The following is a 22,201-nucleotide window of genomic DNA, read 5'->3' as shown; positions in this document are numbered from 1 at the left end:
TTGGCTGGCATCTCCCATCGCCCATTCTTTTTTCCTCTTTTTTTTTCCTTTTTTTTTTTTTTTTTGGTCGGGGAGGGAACTTTATATAAATAGAATCACAGAATGATCTGTAAATTTGTGAGATTCATCTATATTGTTCTATGTAACTATAGTTTGCTCCCTCTCATTGCTGTGTAATGTAACTATACCATAATTTGTCTATTTTACTATAGATGCAGGTTCCCATCTACTTGCAATTGGTCCGTATTTTAATTTGAGTCTGAGTGTACATTCGAATCATTGTATCTAGCAATTCTTTAATGACCTTTGACAGTAACCACAGAGTAGTCTTGTCACCCCTGTTCATGCCCCTGACTCACAAATTCAGTCTCTTAGGTCTAACCAGGTACTACTATCCCACGTGAGAATTAGAAAACTCATTTTTTCCTGAAAATAATACCACTCTTCACATTTGTAGGCATTCTGTTATTGCCTTAGAAATTAGTTCTGAAAATTCCAAATTCTAGTAAGTTTAGTTTCAGTCAACAAGTTTTATCATAGTTCTATCTATGTGCCAAGCACTGTGCTTGCTGTTTGCTAGGCTACAAAATAAAGGAAGGTATATTCCTTATTTTGAGAGAGCTTAAAGTCTATTAGAAAAAAAAAAAATATATATATATATATACACACACATATATATATTACCCTAGAAGTGTATGTGCTTTTCAGATTTCTTACCAATGTACTTTTTTTTAAGAGAGAGAGATTTTTCCTATAGGACATGTGTGTTCACTGGAGAGACAGACAGACAGACAGACAGAGAGAAAGTGAAAAATCACCCTCCCCTGAGGGGGATGGTCATGCCAAAATCCCTTCTCCTTCATTCTCCTCTTGGGATTTTGAGCACGCACATACATGCACCTGGAGTGAGTTTCAAGCCTCTGGATCTGAGACTCAAACTATGGCTGGCCTTTTGGAAGTCCAGCAATATAATCTGGTCCCTCACCAATGTAGTTTTAAATTCAGGGAAGAGTGAACTCATAACCCTGTGGGAAGAGGGTACCAAGGAAGTCTTAAATGGTCACCTTAGGGCCAGCAGTGGCATGGTGGTTAAGGGCGCTGGACTCCCATATGACTGACCATGGTTCAAGTCCTGGACCCTGAGTGTACATTCGAATCATTGTATCTAGCAATTCTTTAATGACCTTTGACAGTAACCACAGAGTAGTCTTGTCACCCCTGTTCATGCCCCTGACTCACAAATTCAGTCTCTTAGGTCTAACCAGGTACTACTATCCCACGTGAGAATTAGAAAACTCATTTTTTCCTGAAAATAATACCACTCTTCACATTTGTAGGCATTCTGTTATTGCCTTAGAAATTAGTTCTGAAAATTCCAAATTCTAGTAAGTTTAGTTTCAGTCAACAAGTTTTATCATAGTTCTATCTATGTGCCAAGCACTGTGCTTGCTGTTTGCTAGGCTACAAAATAAAGGAAGGTATATTCCTTATTTTGAGAGAGCTTAAAGTCTATTAGAAAAAAAAAAAATATATATATATATATACACACACATATATATATTACCCTAGAAGTGTATGTGCTTTTCAGATTTCTTACCAATGTACTTTTTTTTAAGAGAGAGAGATTTTTCCTATAGGACATGTGTGTTCACTGGAGAGACAGACAGACAGACAGACAGAGAGAAAGTGAAAAATCACCCTCCCCTGAGGGGGATGGTCATGCCAAAATCCCTTCTCCTTCATTCTCCTCTTGGGATTTTGAGCACGCACATACATGCACCTGGAGTGAGTTTCAAGCCTCTGGATCTGAGACTCAAACTATGGCTGGCCTTTTGGAAGTCCAGCAATATAATCTGGTCCCTCACCAATGTAGTTTTAAATTCAGGGAAGAGTGAACTCATAACCCTGTGGGAAGAGGGTACCAAGGAAGTCTTAAATGGTCACCTTAGGGCCAGCAGTGGCATGGTGGTTAAGGGCGCTGGACTCCCATATGACTGACCATGGTTCAAGTCCTGGACCTGGTGACTTGCTTTCTCACTTTCCTCTCTCCCACTGTCCCTCTCTGGTCAAATAAAGTAAATAAATAAATAAAGCTGAATAAAATAAATTTTAATTAAAAAAAAAATGGTCACCTTAAGTGTAAAATGTCCTTTAAGCATTGTGTAGTAAGAAAAGTATGCTTAATAATATAATCATGCCTGTTTTAATATTAAAACAAATTATCTTCATAATCAACAGCTAAAATAGACACTCCAGGACAAAGTGCCCTGCTTAACACTTCAATTTTAGCATCCCTATAAACCACTAATAAATTAAACCACTGCAGATATTGCCACTGAAGTTTGGAAAGGACAAATCTAAACAACCTGTAAAAATTTACCACATAATAAAAGGAGACGAGGCACCCCTATCAATCTTGTAGATGATCCACAAAAACCTGGCCATATTGTGTTTTGATATATACTAATTGATTTGATCTACTTTTCCCTAGAGATAATTCCTCAGATATTTTATCCAGTTTAAACAACCATGCATATCATAATAAGTATCTAAGGCTTTAAATCACAAGCCTCAATAAAACTCAACCTGAAATTCTAATGTCACTCATACATTTAATAACGAAAAAAGTAATACTCATGATTTTCCTAACTGTTTGAAAGTAGAAATTGACTCCTGGGAAAGCAGAGAAGCCAATTTGCAATGAGCAGCTTTCATTTCCCACTCTTAATTCAAACTTTCATAAAATTGTTTGAAGTCTTGGCACTAGTAGTGACATTCCAATGTAGCTCATAAGGGGCTCTTTTGGGAGGGACATTTATATGTAAAATATACTCTGCATATCAACCAAAACAGTCAATGGACTTTGAGTCCTAGAAAAGGACAACTTTCCAACCACAAAGTGGAAAAGAGATAAGAATGGTACAAGATGATCAGAACTGAAGGTGAGATTCCCTTAGGCACTCATATTTGGACTTGATGGATTTTTTTCTGTGCAAAGAAAAGCATGATAGCATTCACTCATTCATACATATATCCTGGAACTCAGGGAAGGTCCCAGGTATGTACTACACCCTCAAAATACAGGGAGTTAATGTCTTGGGATCAAATAACATCACCAAGGCTAAGAAGAACTGAAGAACAGAAGAAAGGATGTATGAGATCTGAGTCCTATCCCCAAAACAGAGGTATAAAAGAGGAGGACAGGGATGATTTTGAATGTTCCCCACACTAGTGATGACAAATGATTGAGATGATGGGTATGCTACTTACCCTGACTTAAACATTATACATTGTATTCTTACACAGAAAAAGCACATTGCAACCTCACAAATATGTACAATTATCGTATATCAGTTTAAAAAAAGGTTTTGTAAAAAAACTTTTTTTAAAAAAAAGACTATACTATAGGAAGAAATAAGTGTTTTAAGAGATGTCTTAAAATAATGTGGAGGGAAAAAAAAAAAAAAACTTTCAACAAGAAAGGAAAAATCAACCATTCCAAAACTGCAGAAAGGCCAAATGAGATGAGGTTTGAGAAATGACTAATGGAATCAGCAATACAGAGGCACCAGTAACAATGACAAATGCGGTTTCAAAGAGTAAGGAGGGCAGAAGTGTATTGAGGACAGGGTGTGTGGTGAAGATGCATAAAGAGAAACTACAGGCAACACTTAGGAGGAATTTGTTGTTGTTTTTTTTTTTAAATACAAAGTTGATAGTATCTGGAGCAAGACTTTTTAATGATCAGTGATACTAGCCCATGTGTTTATGCTGATGAGAATAATCTATCAAGAAGAAGAAAATAGATGATTTGGAAAAGAAAGGGATGAGAATAGCTTGAAATTCTAGGGTATTGAAGGTCTAGTATACAAAGCGTGTGGGGGAGGAAATTAGAATAGAGCTTGGCATTTCCTGCTTTACAGAGGAAGGATTAGCAGATGTTGGCATTTGCCAGATTTGTCATGGAGAAGCTGAAACAATTTTCTTCTGATCACTTCGGTTTTTTTTTCAATGACATAATAAAAGAGTTCACAAACTAAGAAAGGAAGAAGGAGGGATATTAAAATTTTGAGGAGATTAAAAAAGACAGACTTAATCATGTGAATAACCTGGTTTTCCATCTAAACCCTGCTACTTCAAGTGTATGGCCTTCCACAATGAATTAAGCTCTTTGATCCCTGGCTTCTTCATCTAAGAAACAGGGATAATGGCACTTTTGTCACAAGATTAATCCAGCACCTCAGAATGATTTTTATTTGGCTTGAGGTTCTTTCCTATAAAATATATTATGAAACCAAAGCACATGAGTTTGTGGTCAATAAGATCACACACATGCACATGGAATAGAAGGCATGAAAAAGGACTCTAGGGCACGCCTCCAACCACTAGTCTTGGATTTAGATTGACTCAAAAGATCCCACAGCCAAAACGGCAAAAGTAAATTGTGGTAGAGAGAAGGCGCTGCAAAGATGTTGGATCTATTCCCGGCTGGGCCACTGCTTTGCTGTGTGCTAGTGGATGTCACGCAACCTCTCTGTGCAGATAATTCCAATAAAATAAAGTCCCAGGACTTAATGATCTGGTTCTTCCCAACTCCAAAATTATGGGAGAATACAAATTATTCCATCTATGCACAGTTTCTCTTGCCTATACCAACTACAGCTTTGGAGTGTAAACACTAGATCTACTTTTTCTTTAAATGATAGCACAGTATCTCTTCACAACATTCCATCTTTAAGACAAATGTTAAATATTCTAATAAATTAATCTTTTAATGAAAGAGAGAGATAAAGATAGATATTTTTGACAAGGTCTCTCCATGCTGTTGTGTTTCTGCCCTAGCCTCCCAGGTAGCTAGAACCATGAGTGTGTGATCAGATCCAGACTATTTAGCTTGGGCCAGGAAATCAAACACCCATTTGCTTGCCAGAGAGAGACAGAGACAAAGAGAGGAAAAAATGAGAAATCACCCCCTAGGGAGGATGGTCATGCTGCAATCCCTTCTCCATTCTCCTCTCTGAATTTTGGGCATGCACTCACCTGCATTCAGCAAGATTTTCAAGCCCTGGGGTCAGGGACTCTCAAACCATGGTAGGCTATGTGGGAGTCCAGTGCTTTAACCATTGCACCACCTGCTGGCCCCAAGGACTTGTTTTTTCAATCCCCTTCAACTCTTGTAGCAATCAACAAAGAGCATTGCTCTTTCATTCAAGTCATTGTCCTAACTTTCTCAACAATAGCAATGAATTAAAAACTGGATTAATGTTTCCATCACAAATCCTTCCAAGGTTTCACTATATTCTATGCTTTTCCCCTTGGTATGTTTATAAACCTTACTGAACTGGATTGTCTGAAAAATTTAAATGCTACTTTCCTTGTAATGGGGCTACAAATTTAGCTAATAAAAAAGCAGCATGTTCATTTAAATTAAAATTTCATATAAATAACAAAATAATTGTCTAAGTATGTCCCAAATATTGGATGGGACATACACTAAAAAATGTCTTATTTATCTGAAATTCAAATTTTACTAGAGATCATATTTTTTACTGCCAACCCAAGCTGATAGCCCTCCTGGGTCACTTGATAGGACCCAGGAAATACACTGAGATCTGGTAATAGTCATGATGGTAATCGTATCTGATTTTTATAAAGTGTTTATTAGAGCCCCAAAATAGTAAGCTTTTCTGATTGTATAATAAGGCATGATTTTCTTGAATTAATCAAAATGAAACAATCTATTTTGTGTTTAATTGTCTGAAAATACCTGCATTCGTTATGAATTGAGGACCTACATGTAGCCGAGCTCTTGCAAAAGCACTGGAAAAATGACCGTGAATAAAACACACCGTTGATTTCCTCATGGAGCTTCAGTAGGAAAAGGATATCCAATAATACTCCCACAGATGCATAAGACCAATAGAGCAGAGTAGCACTGAAGAACATAAGTGTCACAAGAGAATAAACAAGGTGAACCTGCTTTACCTAGAACTGTAGTTAGGGTATAGAAAAGTCACAGAAGGCCTCTCAGATTCTGAGACCTAAAGCTTGAGTAGTTATGTGCTAGAAAAGAAAGCACTGAGCAAAAAGTAAAGGAATCTGGTAAATTATAAGAGCTGTGAGAAGGTCAATGTAGGTAGAACATGGTGAGTGAGGCAAAAAAAGGTCAAGACTGAGTCTGGGGACCGGGTAATAGTGCAGCTGAAATGCAATTCTCTGCAGTGCTGAGTCCACATACAGAGGTTCCAGGTTCACATCCAAGGGCCTCCCTGTGCATGCCAGGTGAAAATACACACATGGCTATGACTCAGGCTGGCCGAGACTGGGCGTTCATGAATTGCAGCCTTGCAACCCTGTTGGGGGATGCCTATCTCTAAATAAATAGCTAAACTTTTTAAAATCAGTCTGTAGGAACAGACGGTGGCCAGGTCCTGTGGGGATTTTTGAATTGGGTTTTTGTTTCAATGGCATGAGAAGCCCTTGAAAGCTTTCTAGCAATGTGTTGACAGGCTCAAAACTGCCTGTTACAATAGGTCTATCTGGCTGCAGTGCAGAAAATGATACAAAAAGGGAAACAGTACAACTGGAGACAAGAGGCCACTGAAGTAAAGCAAGCATAACATGAGTATCTTAAACTAAGGTGGTGATAGTGAGATGTTTTGGAATGACAAATGAAAGGATCTATCTTTGGGTATAGGCAAGGAGTGAAAAAAAGAGAGCTGTCAAAGATAGATCATTAACATAATATCTGGGGGTGAGGGAAGTAGCAGGTTCAAAAAAAAATGCCAATATGGGAAGGAAGCCAGCAAGGTTAGAGTGGAACAGGGACCAGCAGATGGTACAATGGTTACATCACTGAACTCCCACGTAATCAACCACAGTTCGAGTCCCAAACCCAGCAACTTAAAACTCACACTGAGCACATGTGTGTGAATGCCCAAGATCCTGAGAGGAGAATGGAAGTGAAGGGATTGTGATGTGTCCATTCCCTCTGGAGGTGATTTCTTGCTTTCTGTCTCTCTGGTGAGTACATGCACCCTATAGCAAAAATCTCTCTCTTAAAAATTAAAAAAAAAAAAAATGTTAGAGTGGGATAGACTAAGCAAAAGTTAATTTGGCCCACTTGAATTTGAAAATATCTATGTCACATTTTTCCACATACCTAGCCCCAGTCCTCTATATCCTATCAATGTAAATCTGGAAATAAAAAGACTGGAGTCATTAGCACTTATATATGAAACTGAAATGTTATATATTCTGAGATGTTCTATTTCATAGTCCAAATACAAACAAAAAGGAAAGTTGAATTATCTAGATCATAATCTAAGGATTTGAAGTTATAATCTGACCCAGAGAACCAGAGCCAAGTAAGGACTGAAATTTGGAAAATTATATGGTAGTATTTCTCATAAAGTACAGACTCTACCATTGATGAAATTTATCTCTATTCAATGGAGAAAAAAAGTTTTTCAGATAAGGAAAGTCTTCACATACTATTTTATTGATTTTCTTCTCAATAATGTGACAGACAAGATGCAAACAGTTTGTTTTTGGAGCTGTTTCATTTTATGAACAGTAACCAACAACCTGGCTATCTGGCTAAGTTTAAAAATGAATGAGTTTTCTACCCCATCCTCAGTGTTTCTTGGGAAATTAACTAATGAACATTTACATAGATAGTTCAATAGTAGCGAACCCCATTTGATTCTACATAAGAAAAGCTTGAGAAAGAAAAGTTAAATTTTCTCACATTTTTTCCCTTCACACATTTTCTAAGATAGAATAACAACCCCATCTAGAGTTTATCATGGGGAATTGCTGAACAAGAAGAGAACTATATGAAGATGAGCCTACAGGGGACAGATACTTGAAAAATAGTACCCAGATACCCAGATACCCAGATACATTACATGATTTCTAGATATGTTGCTGGCCCAATGTGTTGTGGCATAAATAGACCTTATGGATAAATTAAATACTTATGTATACATGTGGGTAAGATATTTGAGCAGAGCTTTGTGAAAATGTGAAATTAACATTATGAAATTAACAGACTATATCTCATTTCTTAATATTCTTAGTACATTGACACATGCAGTGCCTTTAAAAGTACATCTGTTAATGTCTTCATAGAGAGCAGTGAGTTCAGCCTGCTCTTTGAAATGAAGTCTCAACCATCACTACAGTTCTTAGAACTGAGATATTAAGAGTCTGTGGTGACAAGAATGGGCTCATTGTGGGCTGCTGATAGTACAGGCTCATACAAATGTCTCACTGCACTTCTGAACCGTGCTAATGATCCATGCCTAATGGATTGTGAAAAGTGTTTGAAGCCCCCTTTTCCCTGAACATCATCGACTCTCAATACCTTGTCAAAAAGCACCAGTGGTTACCATGATGACATCCCCCAAGTGTCCCTTATGCAATGCAACCTTCAAATGCATTCAAAGGCTTTTGAAAACAGGTGGTAAATTCAAGGTGAATTCAACAGTGCACATTTGAGCTTTAAAAAATATAATAAATCAAAATAATATTTGAGAAATGTGCCTTTCACATTGAAAAGAATAAGCTATTATCGTATAGGAGTTTCATTTTCATCCAATTGGAATTTTTTTTAAAATAGCTAATAATGATAGAACACTTGCTGGACATCAGATTTAATGTTTATGACTTTCCTGTAAGTATCATTCTTATTTTACAGAGGAATTCCTCAGAGCTGCCAAGAGACATTCCTCATTTCATAAATGGCAAAGTGATGATTCAAACCTAGTTCTCTCTGGTTCCAGAGTAGGAACTTATAAGCACCTGCCAAAGTCCCCATTTGCCATTTACAGGTGTATGGAAATCTATGAACTCAGAAAATTTTCTGAAAGTCTAGTGGAAATCATACATTTACTCATAAAGAAGTTTCCAAAAGAGAAAATTTGAAGTTGAAAAAATTTAGATTCGCATCCTAGTTGTTATTTGTGTCTTGAGTGGCCTTGGGCAAGCTATTTAACACTTCAGTGTGGTTATGATAAACTCAGTGAGGCAAATGATACTATCCTCATTTTTTCAGATGCCTGCACTGGTTAAAAGCAACCTTGGGTATGAATAGATCCCAGGATTGTTGATCTCTATTTAGAAAGACGTTTTTAAAAAAAAAAAAAAAAAGTGAAGCTAAAACAAAAACATATTTGAGGAATGACAAAAGTATGAGTTCATTGTGTATTATTAACTGTCTCGGAGCTCCAGACTATATCTGTATTGATAAGAGTAGTAGCATTTTCTGGGCCCAGTAGGTGGTGTAGTGGTTAAGGTGCTGGACTCACATGGCTGACCACAGTTCGAGTCCCAGCCTCCTGGCTTGAAAATCATGCCAAGAGTGTATGCATGCATGCCCAAATCCTGAGAAGAGAAGGAAGGAGAAGAGATTTCAGCATAGCCATCCACCCTAAAGGGTGGTTTTTCATTTTCTCTCTCTTTGTCTTTCCAGGGAGCACAAGCACCTTATAACAAAAATCTCTCTTAAAAAAAAAAATATATATATATACATATATATATATGAGAAATCAACTCCCAGGGTAGGATGGCCATGCTGGAATCCCCTCTCCTCCATTCTCCTCCTAGGATTTTGGGCATGTGCTCACACGCACCCTGTGTGATTTTTCAAGCAGCCAGGTCCAGGACTCAAACTGCAGTCAGCCATGTGGGAGTCCAGTGTCTTAACTACCATTCCACCTGCTGGCCCCAAGAGTAGTGTTTTCTTTAAGTGAATTGTATTTTCACTTCCAGCCATTCTGGGAGGAGGTCCTTCTGTGGCATTAAAAAAAGGACTCAGGAGAATCTCATTAGACAGGAAAATTAAATCCTTTACCTTTGGTCTAAAGACCCAGGACAGTTTCATCTGGAGTTGGGTACTCCTGGACACATTGACACAGTTTCAGAAAGAAGGAAGAAACCAATTTATCGGAAAGACTTGTGGCTATGCCATAGCTATAAATTACTACATGTTTTACTTCTCTTTAGTTATCAACCCTCAGTAAAATCCCTGCTATAAGCTAGGACAAAGTTCAGCAAACATTTTCTGTTACGGGCCAGATGGTAAATATTTCAATCTTTGTGGCCATGCTGTTTCTGTCACAACTATTTCACTCTGTTATTGTAGTGAAAAGGCATCCATAATAGGTAAATTAATGAATGTGGCTGTCTTCCAATAAAACTTTATTTATATACACTGACATTTTAATTTAATATGATTTCCATATAGGATGAAATACTATCCTTTTGATTTCTTTCCAATCATTTAGAAATGGAAAATGGACACTTAACTCATGATCCATACAAAAATAGGCAGTGGGCCAGATTTGAATCATGGATCAGAGTTTGCCAACCCATGTTCTAGGAAATTAAAGGTGAGGGCATATTTTGGGAGTAATGTAGTAAAGGAAGGAGAAATGTGCCCTTCTCTGAGTATGTGAAAATGAGAACTTCCTACAACAATCACCACCAGATGACAGACACATTCCATGCAATGGCTGAACTATCTCCATCTGAACTAAGCTCATAGTCATCGAATTTTGGCATTCAACATAAAGGCAATAATGTCCTCTAAACTACTAAAAACTGATTATTATTGGGTCATCAGAAAAGTCATGACACATTTTTGCATAGAAAAACAGAAAAATAGGTCATGACTTTTCCGATGCCCCAATATATATGTAAAGCACAGCGAAGCTTTATATGCACTGATGATAACTCGATTCCTTCTTTCTCTTTTTCCCCTCTTTCCTTCCCTCATTTCTTCCTTAAGACCTTCCTTCCTTTTGCTGATTTTAGCTTCTTACATTATGTGATTGTGCTTAATTCATACCTGTTTTTTCTAAGTCTGATGAATAGAAAAATAGAATAGCCAAGTCCTTATTTAAAAGTTATTAAAAATTGTTTATTATTATTTTTCTAGAGATTAATTTTTCAAGACATATAGTCAAGGAACAATAATAAAATAAGACAGTATTCAAAGATTATTTGATTATGGTCTCCACCATGCCCCTCATATAAAAATTGTACCATGTGTAGCTTTTCTCAACATTCCATCTATGCCTCTGTGCATGTATATGCACATTCACATGTGTGCCTTTCTCCAATCTTTACTTTTATGCATACTTTGAAATAAAAACTTTCATTAAATTCATTCATCTTTTGGATTAGCCAGAGGAGAGCTTTGTAGACATTACTGTAGCATAGAAAATCAATACATCACAATTAGTAAAAGGCGATTGGAAAGCCTCTTGGATTTTACTTTATTTTATTTTTACTCAGACATGTGCAGTTTGTTTGAACAGAGAATTATTTTACTATTCATCCCGTCAGCCAGAATTCTTAAACCAATGAAGCCAACGGATACTAATGAAAAGACATTTTTCATGTCCGTTACATTTGACTCAACACCAAGTTGCTTAATGAATTACATTTGGGTTTCACCTTAGAGTTGATTAAATATTTAACATTTGGAACAAAAATGCAGCTGCATGTGGTAGGTTAAGGGTGAGCCACAAAATAGTTCTTACAACCAGTTCTAAAAGTGCATTATAGTAAACACTATTAAAAATTATCTAATCCAATAAGCCAACATTTTAGGCTAGAAAATGGAGACTCAAAAGATCAGCTGGCATGCTAAGGTCACTCAGGTAAATGTTAATCTCCCATTTCTTTTAGCTCTGTATTAGACTCCTTGTGGGAAGTAGAAAGTAGAACTTGTTTCTTTTAGGATAATCAAATCCTAAAGGTCAGAGGCAGGAGGTATCACCTCAATCTCAGCCTTTCTGTTCTGAATGGCTGGTTCCAATGTAATCCTTACATCCTCCCAATGCAAGAAAATACAGATTTAGCACCTGGCCTCGAGGTGCATGTGTTTCTGACAATCCCAAATGAACTTTCCGCTGTGAGAGAAAGATTTGGATTTTAGATGCTGCCTGTGGTCAGGGTTAAGTGCCAACGTGTTTGAGTATAGGATTTATTCTTGAAGTTGCCAGTTCCCGCTAGTTGCAGATATAAAATATAAGACACCAAGTTTAAAAAGAGCAGCATATTGCAATGAAACCATAACAGGTGTTCATTGTGCTCCTTTCCTATCTAAAGATAACTGATCACACTAGAAAAAAACACGCTGATAAAATTTAATAATATTTTTAAATTAAATAAAATAAAGATTTTCCCTAACTTAAATGTGATTTAAGAAAATTAATACTTTTTCTGATTTAGAATTTGTTTGGGGTAGCTAAATTGTAAAGGCTCCTCAGATTAACAATTCAAATAATCTTTCATATGGAAAGAAAGTATAAAAACATTCTCAGATAAACAAGACCTGAAAGATTTTGCCAGTAGCAGACCCACTCTTCAAGAAGTTCTGAAAGGAGTGCTTGACCAGTAAAGCTAAAGATACATACAGAAATAAGAGAACAAAAGGCAACCAAGAAAATGACCAATTTAATGCTAGGAATAAGAAATATCAATAACAACTTAGCACATTAACTTCCAGGATTTAGATGGAAAGATTGGACCACAGCAACACTGCATATTCAACAGAAGAGAGTTTGAACATAAGACTCAACTGGTGAAATGGAATTTTACGACTTTTGAGTAAAAGATTCCTGATTATTTTTTACTATGCTTTATTTTCCCAAGTTAAACAGTTTACTTTCTTTTGAGTCATTGATAAGTTCAGCAATATGTTAAAATATTTTTCTTGTTTGTTTCTTTAAATGGAAACATGAACTTTTCTTCCTTCCTGACACCTCTGGAATTGGAAAATATTTGGGAATATTCTTATTTTGTGGCAGAAGGGTTATTTGCATAAGTTCAATAATGTTTGTTGCATTGATTCAGAAATTGAAACACTCATTATTGGACAGGGCTTTGACTGGAATGTCATATCTGAAGATCAATCAGAAAACTATGGTACTAAGGGGGATCTCAAGTAAACCAACAGAAGCTCTTAGAAGGATGGCGTAGTCCCATAAATAGTTCTGCCTAGCAGAGAGGATTAGAGAAAATCAATGAAAGAATTTATAACATAAAATAACCTGGACTTTTCCAGCCCAGCATTGTAATCAGTAGAGATTGCAGAAGAGCAACCATACCAGAGGATTATTTTGAGAAAGACTTTGAAGAAAGAAAAAGAGACTGATCTTTGCTAGCAGATGGTCTATCACAGAATACTTGGGCAGGGCTGAATTGAGAAGGTGTATGTGTGACTAGTGTGCTGGGCATTTGCTTTTCAACAATTTGAGTGATTGACATGTGAATATTTTCTCAAAAATATTTAAAATCATACTGTTTCTATTGTTATAGTCACAAACAAAATTATACAAAATTATAAGAAATATTTTGAACATTATCTTTAAAATTCAGTATTTTGAAATTTTGAAAGTTGTTTATTAATTGTCAAGAACTATGGCGTATGAGTTAATTTTTTTGATATGTAAAGTAAATGTTTGTAGAAAAAAATGTAAAAAGAAAAAAAGAAAAAATTTTTCAATTAATTTTATAAGGTTATTAAGGTATAATTGATACAGTAAGTGGCATGTATTTAAGGGATATAATTCAATCACTGTTTACATGTACATATACCCATGAACTGTGAGAAATAAATTTCTGTTATTTATAACTTACCCAGTTTGTGATATTCTGTTACAGCACACAAAAACAGACTAAGATGATATCTGTAATCTGAGTTTATTTTTCCTAAGGCTGGCATTATTCTAACATATATCTCATTTGTGATTGCAGATTATAGCAGTCACTTTCTCCTGCCTACATGAGTTTCAATAGCAGCTGCAGTGAACAATTCTTATAAAGGCTCAGGCTAACCTCACAGAAAGCATCTTGTCATGGGATGAACTATGATCTCTTTCTGCCTTAAGGCTCTTAGATCCTTCAGTTGCTTCTTCACCTACATAAAAGTACAGGTAAGTTAACGCTCCCCAACCCTCAAGACAACTCTCAACCAATGGGGGATGTGAACGAATGTTCCAGCATCCCTTTCTTTAGATTAAAAAAAAAAAAATTCTGAGAATCTGGAATTCTCAGAATTCTGGAATCTTCTCAGGGATCTCCAGAACTGAACCTCCATCACCCACAGCATTGACTTAGATAATACTTATTCTGATTTTCCTTGTTCCCTATCTTTTTCTTCCCACTCCCTCAATTCTGTTTCCCGGTGTTACTTCCCAAATAAACTACCCACCCACGTTTGTGTCTGAGCTTCTATTGGGAGAATCAAAACTACATGGTCTATAACAAATACCAGACTCAGTTCTAAGAAACAATATTTTTTTAGAGGTTTTCGCTATAGGGCGCATGTGCTCACCAGACAGACAGAGAGAGACATAAAGACAAAAAGCGAGAAATCACCCCCCAGGGGGAATGGTCATGCCACAATCCCTTCTCCTCCATTCTCCTCTCAGGATCTTGGGCACACACGCATGCACGCCCGGCATGAGTTTTAAGCCACCGGGTCTGGGACGTGAACCTCAGTCGACTACGTGGGAGTCCAGCGACATAGCCATTACACTAACTGCTGGTTCCCAAACAACATGTATTTTTGAAAGGCAATGCCAGCATGACAATGACAGCCTAGCCGTGGCAGCATACACTAAAACACTGTGCTCCACAGGCTAGGACCACATGGGAGAACTGGGTTCAATTCTTGGCCCAGATGGTGGAACAGCAGTAAAATGACACTGTGAGGCAATCTCACATGGAAAAGTTCCCAGTTCAAGTTCAGAGACCTCTCTCAGTATACCAAGTAATTATTTGCCCTTGATCTGGGGCTGGCTAAGGCTGGGGGTGAAATGCAACATCCAGACTCTGATGAGAGAGCCTCTCTCTCTCTCTCTCTCTCTCTCTCTCTCTCTCTCTCTCACCCACTCAAATTTTAATTTGACAATTAAAATTTTTTTAAAAGAATATTTTTTAATTGCTGGCCCAACCTAAAGATGGTGGTACACTGCTATAATTCCAGCTGGGAGACTGAGGCAGGAGGATCATTACATAGTGAGACTGCCTTTAAAAGAAAAAAAAAAAAAAAAAGACAATGTCATATGTGTCATCCATTATTAATTCAGTCGAAATGCTGGCTAGGGAAAAAAGGGGGTGGGGGGAAGGTTTGCTCCATATGATGATTCTGGAGAGAAGTTTGAAGGAACAAGAGTGAAAAGGAGGACTAGGCTTTTTTTTAAAAAATAAACTTTAATAAGCACCCTTTCAGATACTTGAAATGCTAGCCCTTGCCTCATGATTCAGCATTCACAAAAAGTTTTGGTTCTTGTCCTGGAAGACAGGGCTGCTGTGTTCCAATTGTAAAAACAATGTGGTTTCATGAGCCTCCTGGGTTTAAACTTGAGAATTCCCTGGGAAAACAGACCATTGCTTTGCAAACACTGTCGAGCCTAATATTACCACTCTGCTGATTCATTCAGTATCCAGAATTAGAAGGAGATATTTACAGATATTCTAGATTTTGTTCTTTTGTTTTAATTTTAACACATTTACAGCTTTGCTCTTTTCAGAATTTGTAGAAATTTAAATGCACTGATTTCTTCACTCTGTAGCAGAAGCGCAGAAGAAAACAGACCACCAGGAAGGTCTTACAACCATGGTTTCCTGATGATGTGTTGCCCTTTTTTCATTCACATTTTAGCAAGAGGGAACATAGGCCTTTGATGAGGTAGGATACAAATCTAGATATAGAAATGTAGTCTATTTTCCAAGGCTCAATTCAGATACTGCCTTCACTATATAACCTAGGATCTCTACTCCTTGACAATAATTGTACTCTTTTCTCACTTTAAACCCAACTCTTTGACCATCTCCAAAATAGAGCAAAGCCATGCCTAGGAGAAGAGAGTTTGAGTTCTTCTTTAGCTACAATCCCAGTTTAAAACTTTTCCCCTGAGCTCAGGAGATTTCTTTTTTTTTTTAACCAAAGAGAGACAGAGAAAGTGAAGGGAAGAGAGAAAGCAAGCATCAAGTCTGGGACTTGAATCACGGTCGGCCATGTAGGAGCCCAGTGCCTTAACCAACACGCCACCTGCTGACCCCAAGGAAGATAATCAAAAGTCCTATTTTCTGACCCTCAAATACCTGGGTTCTGACCTTAATTTCAAGTGTGACTTTGAGCAAACTCTTCCTCCTCTCAGTCTGTGAAATAAATCCCCTCCCAGATCTGACAGTCTATGTACATGGCTCTAAGGGAAAAGCGGCTTCTATGGTACTAGCAGATCACAGAGCATATATTCAAATACATAGATTTATTTTGAGATTTATAGTCATCACACTTCAACAAAGTTATTTGCTAAGTTGTTCCCTGGGAAAGACACCAACATCCTCTCTACTTCTCTGCACTGGACCCAATGGAAATTAAACGTTAACAGCATTTCCCCCCAAGTGAACCAGCTACCCAGTGATGTCAAACTATCTTTACCAACAGTTGGAAGAAATTTCTAAGAAGTCACTTAGGGCAATGCACAGAAACAGAAATTCTAAAAATGGTGACATTTTTGCAAAAGAAGATGTCTTTAGCAGAAATTGGGAAGTGCTTTTGGCATCTGTGGAGGCTGGTGTGTATTTTAAACTGTTGAGTATTTAGTGCTGACTTTTATAGAGTTATTGTGATTATAGACTATTAGCAGTGCAAGTGTTAAGCAAGTGGAGAAGTGACATCAGCACTATATTTTATAGTTGTTAAAAGTTATAGCATTTTGGAAGACCTTTAAAAAGAGGACTAAAGACCTACTTTTGACTGCTTCTCAGGTTTATTCTACTTCCTTCCTGGTGCCTCCAAAACAGAAGATTTCCTCTCACTCACAACATGCCAAAGAGACATAGTCAGTATGGCTATAAAGCCACAATTCACATCCCAGACTTTGATCAGTAAGTAATTCGTTTATCACTCAATTTTATCTGTTAACTTTGTACCTGTAATTATATCCTGAAGTGTCACAACTAACTACAATAGGTTTCAAACTCTATATATGAGAAGAGAAATCTGTGAGAGTCTATGTATGTATGTATATGTATATGTTCATGAGTCTACATTTTATTCTTCTTTGTATTCTTTTTACTTTTACTTTTTTTTTTTTTTAAGAGAGAGATTTTTTTGCTATAGGGTACATGCACCTGCTGGAGAACCAGAAAGCAAGAAATCATCCACCAAGGGGGGATGGCCACTCCACAATCCCTTCTCCTCTATTCTCCTCTCGGGATTTTGGGAACTCATGCACATGCACCCAGTGTGAATAGACCACCAGGTCTGGGATTCGAACCATGGTCGGCCATGTGGGAGTTCAGCGATGTAACCATTATACCATCTGCTGATCACCTCTTTGTATTCTAAATGCCCAAAATCACCAGAGAATATTCTGAGTGTTGTTATAACTGCAGAAGAATTTATTACATCCAAGGAATTAGAACAATACAATTTCAAACACAGAAACACTCACAATCTTAGCAGATCTAAATCAATGAGGCAAATGAACAAAGAGGAAAGAGCAGAGGCTTTAATACAAGGAGATATTGGGTGAAATTTTGGCCTGCCACCCACTCAGTATGACTGAACATCTTGTTTCTAGCATACGTCTGGCCTATGTTTACATCCTGAGTCTACTCTCAGTAAGCTGTGTGACTTTGGATAAAGTACTCTACCTTTCTGTCTCCAGTACCTCATCATAAAATGGAGGAAAAATAGTGCCAACATCACAAAGCTAGTCTAAAATACTTGTAAAGAGCGTGAGAGAGGGGAGCAGCAGATGGCGTAATGGCTATGTCGATGGAGTCCCATGTTGTGGACCACGGTTTGAGTCCTGGATCCGGTGGCTTAAACTCACATCAGGTGTGTGTGCGTGCGTGCTCAAGATCCTGAGAGGAAAATGGAAGAGAAGAGATTGAAGCTTGGCCATTCCCCGTAGGGGGTGATTTCTCGCTGTCTCTTTGTCTCTCTCAGTCTTTCTGGCAAGTGCATGAGCTCTATAGCAAAAAACTTCTCAAAAAATAAATAAATAAAAAGAACTTGAGAGAGTATCTAGCACATAATTAGAACTCAAATCTTGGCTATCATTATTGTCATCATTATTAACTAGTTGCGGCCCTATACAAGCTACTACTTTATCTATGCCTCACTTTTCTCTATAGAACAGGTATAATGAAATTATTATAAGAATAAAACAAGACTATGGGTGAGGAATCAGCAAGGATGGCACCTGGGTAAGGAGACCCTCGCTCAGTCATACTGCAGCATGTCAGCTCAGTGTCCCAAGCTTAATGGTCACTAATCAGGAAATGCTATACATTTTGAAGCAAACGAAGGTGGTAGAGCCTGGAGTACTAGCCAGCTTTATTTATTGTCAAGGCCAGCGCATTCATCAACTCTCCTCATTAAAATTTGCCAATTAATGAGCAGTGGCGTACCCCTTAGCAAAGGTCAGCAGCAACCTAAGCCAACTTATCAAAAATTCAAAGAGGTGCAGAGTTTGGGAAAAGTTCATTCTTCCCTTAATTAACGGATCTAATTACAATCCTGACATAACAAAATGCAAAATGCGCTCTTCAAAAGACACCAAGTCAAAGGTGTAACAGCCCAGATAACCTTCTCCTTTGGTACAGACTGACCCAAATGTTGGGGAGGGGGAAGGAGGGAATCTTAGCATATAGTCAGCAGGGTGGATGAAAGGGCTTTTCAAAAAATTAAAGCTTAGTAGTGCATCAGAATCCTAGAGCAACAAAGGAATTCAGAGAGAATAAAAACGCTCCCACATCCTGGGATCTGGGTGAATACAGAGTCAAGACTTCTGCTAATCTTCCTTCATAGCAGACATCAAAGTATTTATTTGGTAACCTTTCCTAGCTAGTTATGAATAGCTCTTTAATATAGCAAAGAATCTGGGTCTGTAATCGTTGTCTCGTTTAGATAAAACCTAAAGTATAACAAGACAGAATGGTTATGCTATGCTTAAATTGTTTCTGAAATAACAAGTCCAAAATTTCAAACCAGGTACCACTAACCAAAGGCTTAGAGACAAGACAGCCTGACCTCCAGCTCATCCACTCAGGGCACTGCCATCTTAGAGGGATAAGCACGGTCTGTTTCATGACCTGGTATTACAGGAGACTTCAAAAACTCAGCAACTTGAATAGACACAATCATTCTGTTTGTAAATGCCTTCATGATGTGGTGCCTTGGACTCTGCCAGACCCCCCTCCATGTGGCTCCTGGACCTCGAACCTCCAGCCATGAGCTGAGAGCTTTTCCCTCTGAAAATTAAGAAACCTTCCTGAAAATGACTTTGATGGGGCCATACAGGCAACACAAGCTGGTAAGGATGCTGCCTCCCATTCTAAGGCAGGGCCTGGACTGGAAAGAAACTGAGGCAGGGCCCAGTTTACGAGCCCTCCCTTGTGTCCTTGTACTGGCTTCTATTCAATTTCTCAGCCGTGAGTTTTACTGTTATTACGGTACCCTGTAAGGGTAAAACATCACCCCCAACCATTGCAATAAAGCCAATTAGTGATCTTGTAGGAATGTGGTTCCCTAAGACTGACTCAAGGACCATGAAGTTTAAGACTCCCCTACCTGTCTGTTTTTAAGCCAAAATTAACATATAGATTAAGTTAGTATAAACCATTTAGTTAGCATTAGAAGCATATGTAGACTAAGTTAGTTTAAGGCTAATTTTATCCACAGATTTATTAGAGGAAAAAGCCTGGATGGGACAACAGAATAAACAAAGCTGAGGGCTCCACAGAAAGATTAACCATTTTAGCTGGGAGCTCTTATCTAAAGCAACAGGTAGCTTTCAACTACAAAGAGTTTCTCATCTATGTGCTGTTGACTATGAAAAACTGCTAATAAAACATCCTGTGTTGTCTCCTGAGCTACAAGATCATCTTCCTTTCCCATATAAGATCATAGACTCACCCTCTATTGTTGTAATGTATAGATAGTCCATATATTAACTGTGTCTTTACTTAGCAAAACAAGATTTCTATCTAGGTCTTTGCAACCAGCAAAGTTATCGCCCTGGCCCGGGACTAAAGTTATCAAACATCCTGCAAGCCCTCTCTTCAAAAGACCCTTCCCAGTAATCAAGAGCTAAGAAGATACAACAGACAAATGGACTTCCTCATCTTGAGAACTGTGATTGATTTTACCTGATCTGACAAGACAAACAGCATGTTTTATAATTATTGCTTCCATGCTTTGTATACCCTGTTCCTTAGAGTAAATTTTTTACTACCCCTCACCCTCCTTACTTCCTAAACCTCCCTCAATAAATATGCATGTTTTAATAGCCACAGCGCGGCAGCCTGGAGCTGGCTCTGGCTGTGGCCAGCTGAGAAAATGCTAAGGAGCAATGAGGTCTCCGTCTAATTTTTTTTGTTCCTGATCACCCGTGTCGCCTTCCTGTGTACGAGCCACCCTCCACTGCCGTGGCCGGACCCCGGCATGACTTGACATGGAAAGGAAAGTAAAACAATGAAGAAAATGAAAACCTTCATCTTATAAATGAATATGACTCGACAGAAAACCATGCATGGCAATATTGTACCTTCAGATAGGAAAGGAAAGGAACAAACAGAGCGATCAGATCATTTCCTTGTGACTGCAGGTACCTGGCTGTTTCTAGTCTGGGAAGAGCACTCTGGATCTATACATGGCCGCCAGGCCTCAATTCTCACCTGCTGCACCTCTGGCCTCTCCAGCTACCTGCTGCACGAAAGAGAAGACCTTCCTTCATGAAAGGATGCTATCCTTGGCAGATTTCAGTTGCCCCTGCAAAGAGGTGGAGGGAGGGCAAAACTCCAAATTCAAGACTGAGAGTCCAACCTCATCTCTGCTCTGCTCTGCAAATCTCAGCACAACTCACCATCTTCGGCACAACTGCAGACTTCCCTGAGTTAACAAAGGACAAAGGACGAAGGACCAGGTGTGGGCTTAAGGTCACACACAGAGCTAGTAACCAGCCAAGGGCCAGGTCGCATTGGACTTCCATCGCTCTCCTAAGGGAGAGATGACCCCTTGAACTGAAGTTGGAGCCTCCAATTTTGCCTGTTCAGCATTGGAATTCACTCTAAATGACACTTGTCCCTCATATGTTTACACTGTCCCCTTTCCTCTGTCTCCCCTTCATGAGGGGAGAGGGAACCAGAAGGAAGCCCTGCTCCCCAATGCCTTGCATTTGTCTAGGGACATACTCTCACATGCCTCCTCTGTATTGGGGTTGCCAGCCGGGGCAGGCACGAGAGCTGACACTGTACTTCCATTCCACGCACTCCACGGAAACCCAGAGGCCCGCCCTCACTGCTCCCAGGCTGTGATGTTTAAATTCCTATTTGACACTCATGACTGCTATTCTCCTATATTTTGAATGTAGTAGAACTCAGAAGTTACTGTGTTTTCTACCCTTTGAGTTAATGTTGTCCTAATTCCATCTTTACTAGAGGGGGGAAAAAATTCCCAGAACTTATTTTAAAGTAAACAATAATCAGCAAAAAAAAAAAAAGCAAGCTCCAGCAACTTTAGGTTTTGATTCCTGACGTGAAAGTGAATGGATGGAATGACAGAAATGATTAAATCTTACTGTTTTCCACTAGGTTCAAGGGTGCTTCAAAACTTTTAGGCAGCCATAGGCTTTTCCCAGAATGTTGGTTCCCTGGTTCCCTCCCTATAGCAAGAGGCTTTTCCATTCAGTCTTGAAAACTTCAGAACCTCCTAATTAAGAAGCATATTGATGGCTTAGAATACACACATCACAAAACATTAGTGATCTGAAAGAGGAAACTGATGCCCTTAGAGAAGAAGTAACTTCTATAAAGTCAAAGAGAAGGGTAATAGCAGAGAAGACTAGCTCACCCTCAGCAGGGACATAAATGGTATTTCTACCCATTTCATCATTTATTTTATTCAAAAAATCTTTACAGAACATCTTGTATGTGGTGGATCTTGTTTGGTCAAAGGGGCATGATAGAGGAAGATAGACGATAAGTCAACGAATAAATAAGCAAGAAAAAATGCATCTCATATCAATGTTTACAGAGAATTAAAACAGAGGGGTATGATAGTGACTGGGTGACTCTTATGGTTGGAATGACTAGGAAAGCTCTCCTTGAGAGATGACATTTCGGATGATATTTAAATGTCACAGAGGGCTATCTATATGAAGAC

At 38.3% G+C, this 22,201-nt stretch overlaps 1 pseudogene; it reads left to right on the top strand.

Annotated features, from left to right (window-relative positions):
- The window catches only part of LOC102489739 (ribosome biogenesis protein NSA2 homolog), a 24,870-nt pseudogene extending 3,819 nt beyond the window's left edge, over window positions 1–21,051 (top strand).
- The last annotated feature ends 1,150 nt before the right edge of the window (window positions 21,052–22,201 follow it).

Source organism: Tupaia chinensis, unplaced genomic scaffold, assembly GCF_000334495.1.
Source record: "Tupaia chinensis unplaced genomic scaffold, TupChi_1.0 Scaffold000235_1, whole genome shotgun sequence".
NCBI lineage: Eukaryota > Metazoa > Chordata > Mammalia > Scandentia > Tupaiidae > Tupaia > Tupaia belangeri.
Note: the sequence above shows the minus strand (reverse complement) of the source record. Positions and strands in the feature narration are given on the sequence as shown.